Source organism: Pinus tabuliformis, chromosome 1_1 (assembly GCF_031772625.1).
Source record: "Pinus tabuliformis cultivar Carrire ecotype Pingquan chromosome 1_1, CPIR1, whole genome shotgun sequence".
In the NCBI taxonomy this organism is placed as follows: domain Eukaryota; kingdom Viridiplantae; phylum Streptophyta; class Pinopsida; order Pinales; family Pinaceae; genus Pinus; species Pinus tabuliformis.
Window position 1 is genome coordinate 891679375 of NC_142297.1, and position 17627 is coordinate 891697001.

Genomic DNA, 17627 nt, shown 5'->3' on the forward strand with positions numbered 1-17627 from the left:
GGCCTAGTTTAAAGTCTTCTGCTTACCAGAGGCAACCTCCTCCCCAGCCTGATGCATGGATTTGGAGAGGTGGGAGGGTCGCCCTCTGGATTTGGGGGGGCGGGGGGGGGGAGGCAATGACCTCAAAGCCTATAGTGTCTAAGCCTTGAGAGCGCATCTGGGAGCGGAGGGGGTAATGGGGTTCGGGGTTATCAGAGTCGGGGAAGGGGGAAAGGGATGCCTCTGAGAGAGAAGGCTGAGGGAAGGAGAAAATGGGGGGGTGCTATGGAGAAATGCTAGGCCATATGGGTCGAATGTGAAGGCCGAAGGGGGGGGATAGGGGGGCAAACAAGGGAGTATCTGAGGGATCAATCGAAAAAAACTACCTATACTGAGAAGGCATAACAGCAGTAACATAGGAAGAAAAATCAGAGGGGAGGGGGAGAGAAGACATACCCATGGTGTGAGCATCCCTTATAGTCGCCTGTGCTCTAGTTAGAGGCAGAGAGGGAGGCTGGAGAGGAGCCTTCCCACGCTTCTTCCTCTGGTCTTTCTCTTGAATCTTATCTGCAACGGTCATATCTGGAGGGCTCGAAGCTTCTCTTTCAATAGCGGATTAAGGTTTCTCCCCTGGAGGACGAGCTTCCTGAATGTTTTCCACTGGCTGTTGTACTCGCTTATTGACCAGAGGGCAATCTTTGTACACGTGCCCCACTTTGTGGCAGCGTCGACATCTGTATGGAATGCCCTCGTAATCCAGAGGTTACTTTTGAGTGAAGGACCTTCATTGAATCATTATGAATTCTTGCTCGGGGTGAACCAGTGGACAGATATGACTTGTCTGATTCCATATAAGAGCCAATGGAATTCTCGATTCTCCTGAATAGACCATCACTTCAGCAGAACTAGGGCATGTTCAAAATGCCAATACGACGAAAGTACCCAATTCGTAAGGTTAGGCCAGGAGAATTTGAGAGCAAACCAACCCTTTATGAACGTTTGCATAATGGGTAGATCCACCGGGTGGTTCCCCCAGACCTCCGAAACCCATGATTTCAAATGGGCCGTTGTGTAGCTGTGGCCCCTTCTTCTACCTACCAGTACCCTATTAGCAAAATCCATGGTTTCTCCCAGCCAAATATCTTCCTCCAATCTGAGGAGTGTGTCCACCTCCTTTGTTCTAAAACACCGTGTCTTCTTGGCAGTCCTATCCTTAGCTGCAGGATTCCCACGACCTTCTGAAGAGTTCTCCTAGACGAGGGAATTCACAGGGGGGGAAGAAGTTGTGGGGGGGCTTTCCGCTTTGGGGGGGAAGAGCACGACGGGGTCATAGGAGTCGAGGATGTCGGAAGGGCACGGGGGGAGGGAGGGTTTACGGTGATACCGAGATGCAAATAATGACCAAGGGTCGGGGACGAAGGGTTAGGGTTAAGGCAACCCGTAGCAAACCCTAGGGACGCCGGGGACGATGGGGGAGTTGAGAGTGACGGCCAGGTAGGAGGGTCATCCGGCAAGATAATCTGGTGATTCAGTGGTCCAGAGAGCATGGGGAGTCCTGAGATGGTCTCATGCAGGTCTTCGCCAAAAGAGATAGTCCCCAACTTAGCTGGTCTCGAGGTCGCCCAGATAGTGCCTTCTGCTATCTCTTCCTCCAAATAATCAACCATTTCTAGGTCCATCACTGTCTGGGTAAAGTAAACGCCAGCTGCCTTGGTAACCGCCAGAGGGAGGAATGGAAAGGCGATAGAAACAGATGAGGGAGGCCAGAGGTCAACCAGCAGTGTCATAGGGTGGGAACGGGCGATCAAGTAAAAGAAACAGAGTAAAAGCCCCAAAACAACCCATGGTAAATGGTAAAAGGATGCGCATGTGATGATGGGGATGTGTACATTGCTAGTACAGACATCTGCGTCCTTCTGCTACATCCACGCACCTGCTACCCATGATCAACTGCTAACCTAGCCAACGCCTCCATCCTCTCAAAATCTAGTCTGTTCTTTTTTGTTTCCGAAAAGTTTTAAATTACTCAAAATGGTGCATGCATTAGTTTAATGAGTCTTATAAATAATTCTTAATTGATATTGGATTTATAATTGAAATGGGAATAGATTTCATGGACGTGGGAGTTTGGCAGAGGGAAATTGAATGTGTGGTAGGTTATTAAATATTTCTTGTAGCAGTTTTTCCTATAATACTAATCTCGACATTGGTAGAAATGGTAGGAACTTCCAAGGATATCCCTTATAGACTATATTCCCATAATAAAAACTAAATAAACCTCCCAACAAGGACCAAAATTTCCTAAAATGCATATATAGGGGTGAAATTAAAATGCAATGGAAACAATAAGCATAACCACACATAGCATGCACGATACATTTATTTTCATTAAAAATGTAAAAATGAATTTTTCATGTTACAAACAATAATACTGAAATTATCTTTCAACCTAAGAGATTCAAGATACTGGCTTGCTAGAATTTCTTTTCCACAGAACCTAGGGATCTAGTTTGGGTACCATTACCAATCTAGGCTATGGGGTCTTCAAGTTGAAGGAAACAAACTATAGGCTTCGTCTTCCTTTTGGTGCAACCCATCTGCTATCATTCTCAGCTAATATATTCCTCTACAAAGCATTGCAAACATCTCATTTATTATGCGAAATCAAAGGAACTTTGTTCCACTACCCCACATAACATAAAGAAGATATTCCCCTTATTTTCTCAACAATTCATTAAATCTATTATTAACTTTAGTGAAATTTAATGTGGCAAAAAAGAGCTCAACTTGTTTTATGATTCATAAGAATTTCCTAAAAGATAAATACTTGACTCTCAAGGGCTCCAAAAGTAGCAAATGAATAGTGGGCGAAGGTTTCCTAAATTTCTCACTATCTATCCTAACATAAAAACATTATGTTTTATTCAAATGTATATTATTTTATCTTAACAATGATAATTTTAGTCAACTTACATATTTTTTCTCAATAGTACTGAAGAAGATAACATGAATAATATAGAATGTGATGGTGAGAGTGATAGAATGAATGCTAGAGTCAAGCAAAATGAAATGATTGGTGAAATTAATTTTGACAACATGTATGTAGCACTCTTAAACTCCCATTACTATTGTACCTAACCCATGCTTCCATAACTGCATGGGAAGACATCCCCACCAATGAAACAGGTAGACAATTTCATTTAAGGGACATGCTAAAAAAACAGATGAGTTTTATGGCTAATGCTTGGGAGTTAATGATTTACTTTCCCATAGGCGCCACTTTTCTCTTCCCCTTTGGTAGAATTATGTTGATTATTATTTACATAAAATGATTTTACTTTTCATACCTAACACATGATCCATGTATGAATATTAACATCATACGTGCATAAACATTCACTAATTGGCCCTTGGACTTTAGCTTCATACTAGGAATTCATACTACCATATTTATGATATCTACATAATTTGATTTAATAAATAATAAGCGTAAAAAATTGGGGTATTATATTTCCCAAAATGAGTAGCTTCATGATGTGTTGTAGTGGATCCATAGTGTTGGGGTGGAAATAGGATAAGAATAATAAATTAAGGAAACATGTGACCAGTTGAATGTGGATTATAGGAGGGAGGCATTGAGTGTTGGAAGATCCTAGTTAAAGACTTGAAAATTTAATGCTTTTTTTAAAGAAAATGATGCATTAACGGGACTTTATAAAATATCAAGGGAAAATATTTTCTTCAAAACCTACTGAAAATATAAATAGATTTTCTCAATTTGTGAAATTTTAAACAACTATATAACTAAACGCTTAGTTATGAATGATTCATTTTTTCTTGCGAAAAAAGGTTTAACAACACCATAAGGAGTACACTAGCCTTAATATCTAATAGAGGTTGGGAAACCCAAGAACATTAGCCTTAAGGTCTAACAAATTTCTCAAGGACAAGAAGCATAACATGAAGATTCAATAAATATCTTAAGGTCCTAAATAAAATAATATATAATGTAGTACAAGATATAGGAAAAGTCATGGGAATCCAAACAAAGTAGATTATAATATAATAAAAATTCTAGTAAAGGTTATGAAGATGAAAGCTATGCATAAGATTAATTTAACACTTATATAAACATCAAAACACTTACTCCCACTTTATTACCACCATTTTTAATTTGTAAATATGCTTTGTAACAATATTATAGGCCAAAACCATTGCTTACCAATACATTCCCAAAAAACTATAATTCACTTCATATAACACTGATTTTTATGAATTTCTTTTTTAATTAATCAAATTTAATTTAAAAATTGAAAAAAATAAACATAACTATTTTAAGAATAAATTTAACTTTTAATTTAGAAGTTGTCTTTAGTGCGACTTTTTGGATATTCAAATGCCCGAATCCAACAGATAAATTTGAGGTTAAATCTTGATTTGTGTTATTTAAACTTGTTTTGCAACTACATATTTGGATTCAGCACCCTGAAAAACCCCTAGGACACTTTGATTGTGTAGGGATTAGCCATCAAACTTGTGATTTCAATAAATTACTGCCGGATTTTAGAAATATTTAACTAAAAAACCCACCAGAAAAACTTCCAAAAAATCACACTAAAAACAACTCCTATAATAATAATAAATATTTTAAAATAACATTAATTAAATTAAAATTAAAAAATATTATTCCAAAATAAATACATACACCTATAAACTTGACATTGCTGATGTTTTGTAATGAAAATATAAATAGATACAAAAATATAAATAGATTTGTACATGGATATTCTAATAAAAGTCTTCCCTGATGTGAAAATGTGCCTCATTATATTGGTTAAAAAAAATTTCACCTCAAATTTGACCTATTCTCTATGAGAACAATACCCGTCCACGCCTCTCAGACTCGGCAAAGCCGCAATAGATTGAAAGTAATTTGTGGTGTCAAAAATTATTCTATAATTTGGATTTGTCTGTTAACTATATGCAAGTATTAGAAGTTATGATTTAAATAAATAATGAAAAAAATTTAAAGAAATTGGGTGTTTAATATGGCTTAAATGTTTGTTTGGAAAAAAAAATAGTTGAAAGTTTTTATCTGTTGTTTTTTACTTAATTTTTTTTTGGTTAATTTTAAAAATTTGTTAAAGTCTGAATTTTGGATTGTGTAATGATTGATATCGATATTTAGACAATCTCATGTTTATGTATTTTAATCATTTATTTGTAAAATAAATAGGCATCTTGGCAAAAACTCGCCGAAACTCCAACACATAAATTGCAGTCAAACTCATGTTTATGTATTTTAATTCGACTTTTGGGTGGATGAAAGTAGGTTGATTTTTTAAATCAACGACAAAGATTTAATGTGTCGAGAATATACTTTCTTTTGAAACTTATCTATGGTAGAGAGCAGGTATGGTGCCTTTGGAGCTGGCTCATTAACTACTTTGTCACATAGCTCTTCATCCTGACGCTACACTTGTACCCCTCCACATCCAACGACTGAAAGGCAATGAGGCCATTCCAAGATAATACCCTAGCTAGGTCGACTGTGTGTCGATTATTCTCTCGGCATTCGAAGGCATGGAGGAGCTCTACTTTGACACCCTTAGGGAGCTCTACTTTGACACCCTTAGGGTTTTCGTATCGGTCACTTTTTTGTTGCATTGGGTCTCTCTCTCTGCGCGGAACCAGTTCCAGGAGCTTCACGAGCGTCGACTAGGTAAGTGCAGTGAGAATCGTTTAAATTATTCGGTTATCTCCTTGGTTTAATTCCTTACATTTCAAACTAACTTAGAGTTCAACAGGACCTCCTTATAGTTTTGTAATCGACATTCTCACCAAGTTGTTTCCCGGAGGCTCGACTCAGATGACTAGGTAGGTAAGGGTTTTGTTTTGTTTTGTTTGCCTTTTGGGAGTCTCCCAGGAAGCAGTTATTTGTTCATTCTATCACCTGTTGGGTTTTTTTGTTTTTTTTTTCCAAATTCTTATTTCCTTGCGGAAGGAGGAGGCAAAACCCTACCCATGGGTAAGTTTTAACTCTTCTACTGGTTATCTTTCTGTTTTGATTTTTTTTTTACTACCCACCTCCTTGCTTTGACTCTTCTAACACTCGGGGGTTGTATAATTTATCTTGTAGGATATACAACTTGATGCAGGTAACTTTTCCCTATATCTTTCTTGAAGGGTTGCGCTTTAAAACAGGTTCTACTTGAGACCTTGTTGATGGGTTGCTTCATTTTCTTGCTTTCAGGTCCTAAATCATGTCGGCTAGGACACAACTACCCCATAATTAAAATTGTGAAGATTTTTCCTTGTGTGGTATCTATTCTAGCACAGTCGATTCGGGAGAAGGTTTCTTGCTGTGTAATTTTTTTTTGTTACAACGCAGTTTAACTCGAGAGAGGGTGCCTCAAAGGTTGTAGCCATTAGGTGGTCTGTAACCCTCTTCTTGGCTTATGAAATACCGAAATAAATAAATAAACTGTTTTTAGGATCCAAGTAACTACATTAAAAATGACTCTGCATCTCCACAACTCGTCCTCCAGTTTGCTATGACAAATTGACGTTGGAGGTGAGGTCTTATTTTTCTTTTTTTTTTGGCCAGGTCTCACAAGGTCTGTCCTGAATTGTTTAGATTGTTTTTTTAATTCGTTTTAGGGTTTTCATTGTTACCCTACAGGATACTGTGCTGAAAGGATACTGTGGTTGGTGTGTCATTTTGTCAAAGCGTCAAGTTGTCAAGGTATTTCCTGACGGCTACTTGGCTACCGATTTACTCCTTCCTTTCGGCTTCTCGGTTGGAAAATGAGTTCCTCTTGGTGTTTGTAGGTTTGGTGCTTCGGCGGAGGTGCAGTTAGTTGAGCGCTATGAAGTATGAAAAATTGACGCACCCATTATTGTTTGCCATGTTTTGGAGCCAATGGAAGAAAATACAATCCCACTACATTTTTCTTTTAACATTACAGATGTTGTATTTGTGGTTAATATATTTTTTTCTTTAACATTATTTATGTTGTATTTTTGGTTAATATAAGCTTCTTTTAATTCCAGTTAAGAGCATCTCTTCAACCCGAAGAAGCTCATGCACGATATGAATTTCTTTGAAGAGGAAGATGCAGATGACATGAAGACAATAAAGAATTACTTAATTGTAGCTTATGTACAGCTTATTAATGTTATTCTTCATTATGGTTATCATGGAATTATTAGTATTTGAGTTAAAAGATGAATGCATCTCATTTTAATGAAGAAAATAACTAAACTCGGATAGAAGAGAGAAAATAACCAAAATATTAACTGAGGTTGCATGGTTTACAAAAGTTGACTTTGTTCATAATTTTTAGTAAGTGAATTTAAAACTGAGTGAAATAGTTAATTAAATATGAGGAAAAAGATATATTCTCTTAAGCAATTTCAATTTTTGTTTTGAATACCATTTAAAATAGAAAAGTGTTGGGTACATTTCTCCCCATTTGAGGAATCCTTTATTGTATATTCTCAATATTGTTTACTCTTGGGTTTTTACTTATTAGCAGTGAATCTCTGGAACATATAATTTGCTTATTAATTATTCACTGTGCATATGTAAAAAATTTGTTTGATTATTTTAATGCTATTTTGCATGTAAGAGTTTTTAGCACAAATTACCCAAGATAATCTAATGTATCTACTTGTGAGATTTTATTGCAATTCCACAATTTTATGTTTTATCCCTATATTATTGTTTAGGATTGATGTGCTGATATAACTAGGAATCTCATGCTTCAATATAATATTAAAAGACGAGAGGGGAACATTATCAATGTTTCAATCATAATTGTGATTATATTAAAAGACGAGAGGGAGACATTATCAATGTTTCAATCATAATTGTGATTATAATTTGGTGTATTACTTTGTTGTTATTTTGATGATGTTTGGGAGTACATTAAAGTGCTTGATCCTGTGGAGTTATATAAATCTTCGGGATCACATGAATTTGAAAGCACTCGAATTACCATATTAGACTATCTTCCCCTATTAGACTATCTTACCTTTCTGCAGAGAGCATCACATTATTTTCCAAATTCACAATGAAAAATGTGTGATCAATTGATTTGATGCCTTTACAAAGAAATACCATATTGTAGCTTTGCTTAAATTTAATTTATAACACTTTATATTTTATCAAATTAATAACATATTATGAATGATAAAATTTGGTAGCAAAGAAGGGTTTGAAAATCTCAGGTCTATGTCTTTTTATAAATATATCATTATTATTTTATGGTCAAGAAGCACCTGAATTATAAAACATGATAAGAATTATAAAACATGATAATTGGTAAATAATTTTACTTTGGGATAGTTTGGTATGTTCCATGATAATTGGTAAATAATTTTACTTTGGGATAGTTTGGTATGTTTTTAGGCTGTATACTTTTACATTTTAATTGAAATTAATATTTATAAGTTATAAATATTTAATTTGTTTTTTTATTTTCTTGCTGTTTATATTATATATTGTATAAACCAATTTTGATTTTTAATTGAAATTAATATTTATAAATTATATATATTTAGTTTCTTTTAAATATTTAAATTATTATAGTTATAAAGTTAAATGGTTGATGAATATTAAAGGTTTAAGACACTACAGAAAGTAAAAAAAAATGCAACTGTGACAATAAAGTTGCCAAGAATACAAAAATTTTAATATTTGAAATCAACCATATAACTAAAAAAATATAACATAATAATTTTAATTTTAATTTAATAATTAGTATATATTTAAAAAACTTAATTTATTTAACATAATAATTTTAATTTTAATTTAATAATTAGTATATATTTAAAAAACTTAATTTATTTTGTATTATTTAAAATTGTTTTTAATAAATTAATAGTTTTTCTTTTAACCAAAGGATATCATAAACTTTTAGATATTTACCAAAAAAAAATAAAAAATGTTTTATTTGAAGTTTGTTATTATTACTCATACCTATATAAAAGTGGATAATTATGGTTCGATCTCGAATTAACAATTAGTTAAAATATTTTAAATTAGTTCAATTATATTTTTAAATGTATAATTAATTTATTATATTGAGTTTTTAAATTAGGTATAATTTAATTAATAAATATTTTTATAGTGATATAATTTGAGTGAAATTTTTTTGGTTATTTAAAATATGTTTTGAAATGTAAATAAATTTTGCATCATAATAAAATTTTAAAATCTTTAAATTTTATAGATTATATAATTTAAGTTCATGATTTTATATATTTTTTACCATTAAAGAAGACTATTAGTTAAAATAAACTCTCAAACTATACAATCTTATTAATTAAAATTTATAATTTTAAAATTCGCTAAATTTTAAAATTTCTAATATAAAATTCATTGAAAATAATCCAACATAATTAATGCAGTTCTCGTTCAGATAAATTTCAATACTCCAACATAATTAATGCAGTTCTCGTTCAGATAAATTTCAAATTTTGTTCCTTGAATGTTGCTGTTACGAATCCATTTCCGAGGATAAAAATACATAGTTCCCACACTTAAGATTAAGACAACGCCAATTGTTTCAATATGTTGAGGGCTACGGGCACGGGAAAAACGAAGGAGGGCTTCACGCTGAGGAAAGCAACCATGAAGCAGGGAGAAGGGGAGGTATGTGAGAGGACGTATGTGACTGGGATAGGGAGGATGAGAGAAAAGGTGAGGAGGAGTGAGCAGCGGTGGACGCTGAGGTGGCCGAGAGAGCGGGTATAAGATGAGGGTGATGTGGTTGGGTATAAGATGAGGGTGATGTGGTTGGGGAGGAGAGGGGAGAGGAGGGAGAGGGTGATGTAGTAGGAGAGGAGTAAGAGGGGGAGGAGGGCAGAGGGAGCGGACAAAAACAAAGTGAAAAGGGGCTAAAGGGATAGGAAACTCCAAGAAAACCATGTTTTTCCACATTTTTCATATAGGAGTCAAGGTTAACTTTTAGGTTTAGGATATTTATCAAAGAATTTAGGGGATATGTAAGTGCCTTTATTTTATTTACTTGCTGATTTCTTCTTTCATTTAGGCTTTGTTAGCTTGCGTATCAGCGTCTTTGTTTTGATTTCTAAGGATGTGAAAAAAACTTTAGATTCCCAGAGAGAGAAAGTAGCCCCTAAGCTCTCCTTAGAATTTGATTTAGTTTGTTGTTTTGAGCTGCAGAGTTGTGGTTCATATGTTTTATGATCAGAAGGGAGTCCCCTAGCATATTCATATCCATGATTCTTTTCGATGAGCTAAAGTGAGATTAAGGAATATTCCATAAGCTTTTGCTTAGTTATTTTTCTTCTTGCCCAAATCCCATGAAAATATATCTTCAATTATTCCTTCGAGATTAATGAGAATCCCTCCCCCTCCTGCCACCCTAGGATTTCCTTTTGAGTCACCCTTGGAGAGTCCATTTATTTGACTTCTACATCCATTCCACAAGCCCTTCATTACACAGTGTAACGATCCATAAAGGGCGAGGATGGGATATTTCCAGAGAGGTTGACAAGGCAGGAGGGCAAGCCCAAGGTGAGATCCAAGCAACTTCCTCATGATCCAAAGAGGGCTCCATAGCCGGTCTGTGAAATTCGAAACAAGACGATAGAGTTTTAAGAAAAGTGATTTTGGGTGGGGTACAAACATTTCTCAAAATCACCTTATTTCTTGATAACCATATCTACCAGCAAACATACTTGGGAAAAGCAACCCATATCTCTTTGAAGTTTCTTTTGGCATACAGGGAGCCCACATATAATTTGGGTAAGGAGTCAAAGCACTGAAGGAGATCAATAGGCCACCTTGTTCTAAGGAAAAGTACCCTGGGGCCACTAACCAAACAAATTTTGAAAACGACCATCTGAGGAAGAGATGTGGGAAGCTTTCCTCGGAATTTTCACATAGGGGGCATGGGGGGGCAATGAAAAGATTCTCTACAGTGAGGATTTTTTTTATGAGCGAACATCCAATACAATCTTTTTCTTTTTTGAACTGTAGAGTTCAACGCGTTAATTGTTATTTATATTAAAAAAAGTATAAAATAGAATTTATGTTTAAAAAAATAAACATTTAAAGTTCGTTAAAGGACTTCGATATGATATATAGGTTATCAATGTTAAGTATGGTTATATGATTAAGTATGATTTGTGAGGTCAAATTTAGACAACAAATTTAGACAATTTTTTATATAAGATTTTTTCATTCAAAAATAAATTATAATTTTAAGTTATCAAGTTCATATAAATGTATTTAAATTTTAAAAGATATTGAATCGTTTTTAATATTAATGCTAAGGTTCAATGTCATTCCCTTGCTTTTAAAATCCCTTAGATTTTTAATATTAATCTTTTGGGTTTACAATATTAAAGTTGAGGTTTATAATATTAATATTAGGGTTTAATATTTTTTTTAGGGCTTATAATATTTATCTTAGGGTTTATATCCTCTGGATTTATAATATTAATCCCTTTGGTTTGTGATAAATATTTTTTCAATATAGAAATCAATCATGGTCAGTCATAGTCAATTATGGTCAACCGTGGTCCAACACCATATTGTGTAAAAGATTGTCTTGATATGAAAATCAATCATGGTTAACCATGGTAAAAAATGACTCAATGTCGGTCAACCGTTGTCCAACACCATATTGTGTAAAAGATTGTCATGATATGAAAATCAATCATGGTTAACCATGGTAAAAAATGACTCAATGTCGTATTGTAACAAATATTTTCTCGGTATGAAAATCAACGATGTTTATTTTAGGGTTTATAATATTTATCTAAGGGCTTTTATACCTTGGGTGTATAATATTTATCCCTTGGGTTTAATATTATTCCCTTGGGTTTTTAGAATTAATCCCTAGGGTTTATTATTTCCTTAGGTTTATAATATCAATACCATGGGTTTATTAATCTAAAGGTTCATATTCGTAGCTAATATTGTTCATAAGGTTTTCAATATTAGTCTTTGGGTTTAATATAAATCCATTGGATTTATAATCATGGTCAACCATGGTCCAACATCACATTGTGACAAAGATTGTTTGTTGGTCCTATGTCACATTATGACAACCATGGTCTAACGTCGCATGTGACAAAGATGATCTCAATATGAAAATCAACCATGGCTAACCATTGTCCAATGCCGCATTATGACAAATGTTGTATCAATATGAAAATTAATCATGGTCAACCATAGTCCAACGTCACATTGTGATTAAGAATGTGTCAATATGAGAATCAATCGTGGTCAACCATGGTCAACTATGTTTATTTTAGGGTTTATAATATTTATTTTAGAGTTTATTGGTCAACTATGTTTATTTTAGGGTTTATAATATTTATTTTAGAGTTTATATATCTTGGGTTTATAATATCTATCCCCGAGTTTAATATTATTCTCTTGGGTTTTCAGTTTTAATCCCTTAGTTTTATTATTCCCTTGGATTCATAATGAAATGACTTTTAAATTTTACTAAAACACGAGCACAACCGCATTTAATTAATTAAATATAGTTGATATATGCCAAAAGCTTTATTTGTATTACCAAGCCATTAATAAATATATAATAATAATAAAAATATTTAAAAAAATTATTACAGTAAAATTATTATTATAAATATAAAAATAATTAATTTTTAGTATTGTTACTAAAAATAGTTATTAATTAATAATTTAATTGTATATTAAAAATAATTAACAAATATTAAGTAAACAATTTATTTATTATTGTTTTATTAAAAAACTACAAAAATCAATAAAATGTTGAATTTGTTTTTTAAATAAAAAATTAAATTATAATGAATTTATAAAAATAATACATTAGAATGATTTTGTAATAAATAATTAATTTATAAAAAATTGAAAAATAATTTTAAGTTTTATTAAAAATAATAAGTTCTTTCTTAATCATCCACATTCATATTCATTTTAGAATTTAAACATTTATAATATAAAATAAAATAAAAAGATTTAATTATTCCATAATTAACTTACAACAATTATTTAATATTAAAATTTTGAATTTATTTTACAACTGTAATTTATGAGTTACTAAAAAGTTTTTAAGTGTACAATTTGTAAGTGAATTATTTGGAAGAAATTTTGAATTTATTTTACAACTGTAATTTACGAGTTACTAAAAGTTTTTTAAGTGTACTATTTGTAAGTGAATAAGTGAATTATTTGGAAGAGGCTAGCGTTTAATGATTCTGTTCAAGTGGAATATTTAAAGTTGAATTTAGTATTAGTCATATTTAAATTGTTGTTTGATTTTTATTAAAGGTTTATTTTATAATTACTTCATTATTATTTATTAAATTATTATTAATATAATTTATTAAATGATTTTTAATATAATTATTGTTATTATCTTTTTCTTTATTATTATTATAATATTATAATTAATATTATTATTATTTAAGATAATAGTAATAATATAATATTAATTATTATTAATATGGTCCAACGTCGCATTGTGACAAAGATTGTCTTGATAGGGAGATCGATGATGGTTAGCCATTGTCTAACGTCACATTGTGACAAAAGTTGTTTCAGTATGAAATTCAATCATTATCAACCATAATCCAACGTTGCATTGTGACGAAAATTGTGTCAATATGAAAATCAATCGTGGTCGACGATGTTTATTTTTGGGTTTATAATATTTATCTTAGGGTTTATATACATTGGGTTTATATACCTTGGGTTTATAATATTAATCCCTTGGTTTATAAACGCTTGGGTTTTTAGTATTAGTCCCTTAGGTTTATTAATGTAAGGGTTCATATTCCTAGGGTTTATAATATAAATTCCTTTGGTTTATTGATGCCATAGATTTATGATATTAATAATCGCTTACGATTAATATTAATCTCAATGATTTATAATAATATTAATCCCAAGAATTTTTAAATTTATTAATGTATTATTTGCTAGAAAAAAATAGATTAAATAATTATTATTATATTTGTTTTTAAATATAAATAAATTGTTTATTTAATATTCATTACTTATTATTAATATATAATTAAATTATTAATTAATATATATATTTTTAATAAAAATAGTAAAAATTAATTATTTTTGTTATTTATAATAATAATAATAATAATTTTACTGCCTAAAGATATCTCAGTTGGTCGAGTTCCTATTGCTAAGTACCTCGCCTATCCGGGGGTCACACGGTCAAATCACCTCGACGCCTTTGGGGTTAGGCCTTGTTGGCTTAGTTGACAGGAAGATCCCTTCAGGTTGATCTACCTGGATTTTCCCTTGGATGTAGTGACCACTCAGTGTTTGTGAACCGCCTTATTTCATCCTAAGGGATACCTCAGTTAGTCGAGTTCCTTTTGCTAAGTACCTCGCCTATTTGGAGGTCATAGGGTCAAATCTCCTCGATGTCCTTGGTGTCACGCCCACGAGCTGAGCATGTGCGACAAGCAACGGAGGGGTGGCAAACTTTTGTTCAAGGCGACAAGCCAAGTTGCGACGACAAGTGGGTGCATTCAGTTAAATGCGCTCTGACGAGTGTACGACAACAAGTTGTGATGATGAGTTGCAACGAGCTACTAGGAGGGTCGAAAAACCGAAATTTGGAAAATCGGAAAGTATGGAAAGGCAAGTGTGACGAGTTTATAGAGGTGTTGAAAAACCGACGAGTTGGTGGGCTGACGTGCGGAGCGATGAGTTGGGTGGACCGACACAAGTCTTAATATTTTATTAGGCAATTTGTATGGTCGGCCTGGGTAGGCCAACCCAGCTTATCTCTTGGAGGAAGCGTATATATGGATGATGAGTTGGAGTAAGACATCAAGAAATCTAAGCAAGTTCAAAAATAAAAAATGAGTGAGTTAAGGAGAAGAAAAAATAAGAGGAGAGGTGATGTATAGGCAGACCGAGGGCCATAATACTAACCGAGGAAAAGACTTCCAGGTTTCAGTGGAGTTCGAGTGCAGACGAACCGCAGGTAGGGTGACCCTGCCCGAACAGACGAGCTGTAGTGTGGAGGACCGACGGTAGGGCGCATCTGCCTGAATGGAAGAGTTGTAGTGTGGAGGAACGACAGTGGGGCACGTCTGCCCAGCGAGCTGCGGTTGGGCGAGCTGTAGGTAGGCAACACGAGTTGGGTGACATGGTTTGAGGTCTAAAATGGGCCTCCTAAGAAAAATGTATAACCAAAATAAAATTTATAAGAACTGTAGAAATTTTGAATAATAAACACTTATTCACAAAGATTATCCCGATTATGCACTATTGCGGAATACATGCACAATACATAACCTCCTCTATGTTGATCATCAATTTAGCAGCATTAAAATCAATGAAACATTAATCGCATGCACACATTAACACAGTATGTAACCTGGGGAAAGCTTACAGCTGAAAATCCCACACTATCTGTATATTATAATGATTGGGAACATGTAACAATACATAGTACAATACTCCTCACAAGTATCCAGCACTATCTCCACCTGCTACACACAAAACTAGCTCAGATCCGAACAAGTCACAGGTTCAAATCTCCTCCGCTGCTTTACCTGCCTCCATTGCGCAATCCAAAGTGAAAATCACGTGAGCACAGGCTACAATTACCTTTGGCCCACACTGCGCAATCGTCATTGGCATTACTCAATCCCACTAATTATGCAAGATCTCATGCACAACTATAGTAACAACTGATAGCAATCTCAACCTCTAACACCTGTCTCCACTGAACTGTACATACACTAAGTTAACTGATGTATTCTTTAGTTGCTTTATGAGTTAATAATTAGTGAATTAATTAATATTTAATTCACACAACTCATCACTAGAGTATTCTTTAATTAGACTAAAATACAACTAGTTCAACCAAGTCAAATTGAACACAACTCCATCAACTCCACAATTAACTCCACCAAACTCAACCACATGAGTTCTAACTGAAGTCTTGCATGCAATAGCTCAACTGACCCACAAAGAAAAGTGTATTTCCTTCTGACAGTTGCATGTGCCACATAAGTAGCTCAAACTGAAGTGCTCCAAGAGGATAAGATAATGTTTATAGTCCAAATATTATTATGAGACAATAATATTCGACTGTTTTATTTTTAGCTTGGCAGTCTAAAAATAGAAACCTGCCCATATGTCTAAAAATAGAAGTACATCTATTTTTACCAACATGACCAATCATCCACAAATAACATACTGCAACTCATAGACCATGATCCATATGTCTAAAATAGACTTTCCGCCAAAAATAGCCTGTGGGCCCACTTAGTGAAGGCGACTTCTTTCCACTAAGCTCCATCATCTTGTTGCATTCTCAACGCTCCCTCTCAACAAGATATGGATTATCAGCAACCCCTATCCTGCCTCGATGGTATTCGAATTTGCTCCTGGTGAGCGCCTTTGTCAAGATATCAGCATCTTGATCCTCCGTTGGAATGTATGAAAGTAACATGACTCTCGCTGCACACAATCTCTGATATGATGGTACCTAATGTCAATGTGCTTAGATCTATCATGAAATACATGATTAGTCGAGAGTTTAATGCAACTCTAGTTATCACAGTAGGCTCCAAGTGAGAACCGAACAACCCGACCAGGATCTTCTCATCCATATAGCCTCGCATGCAGCCAAACTTGCTGCCATATACTCGGCCTCTACTGAACTGAGTGCCACGGACCTCTGCTTCCTGCTGTACCAAGAAACTGCTATCGACCTGATACTGAAGACCCCTCCTGATGTGCTCTTTCTATCCGTTGGGCTCCCTGCCCAATCTGCATCTGTGAAGCCACATATCTTCACCTCATCCTCTTGTCTGTACCACAAACCATATCCCGATGTGCCTCTCAAATAACGCAATACATGCTTGCCTGCCCTCCAGAAGAGCTTGGTTGGCTTAACCATAGCTTGTGAACGCCGGTTAACAGCATAGCATATATCGGGTCATGTATTGACCAGATACATAAGCGACCCCACCAACTGTCGATAAACAGTGGCATTCACTTCTTCTGCTGAAGTGGCATCCTCCTTCCTCCAACCTCCAAGAAGAGGAGTATCAACAGGCTTACAGCCATGCATGTTGAACTTCTCCAGTATCTCCCGAGCATACTTACCCTGAGAAACAAATAGTCCATCACTACGCTGCCAAATTTCCAATCCCATGAAATAATGAAGGAGACCCAATTCCTTCATCTCAAACTCCTTAGCAAGATCATCCTTGCATGAAAGTATCAACAGCTCATCACCTATTAGAATCAAATCATCTACATAAAGTACAATGATAAGCAACTTACCCTCCACAATCTGGTATAGGTTAGGATCCGCCTCACTCTTGGAGAATCCAAGTCCGGTGAAATAACTGTCTATCCGTGTGTACCAAGCACGTGGTGCTTGTTTCAACCCATACAGGACTCTCTTGAGCCTGCACATATGCAACTCGCTGCTGAAGATCTCGAACCCTTCGCGCTGTTCTATGTACACCTCCTCCTTAATCACTCCGTTGAGGAACGCAGTCTTCACATCCATCTAATGGATGTGCCACCCCATCTGCGCTGAGAGAGAAAGAATCATCTGTATGGAAGAATACCTTGCGACAGTGCAAAGGTCTCCTCATAATCGATCCCCTCTATCTGTTAAAAG

At 34.4% G+C, this 17627-nt stretch overlaps 1 long non-coding RNA gene across 1 annotated transcript; it reads left to right on the forward strand.

Annotated features, from left to right (window-relative positions):
* The first annotated feature begins 5567 nt into the window (after positions 1 to 5567).
* Positions 5568 to 6947, forward strand: LOC149217262 (uncharacterized). Its single transcript, XR_016250648.1, has 3 exons — positions 5568 to 5701; positions 6662 to 6724; positions 6811 to 6947. It is a non-coding gene; the product is annotated as an uncharacterized LOC149217262 (long non-coding RNA).
* The last annotated feature ends 10680 nt before the right edge of the window (positions 6948 to 17627 follow it).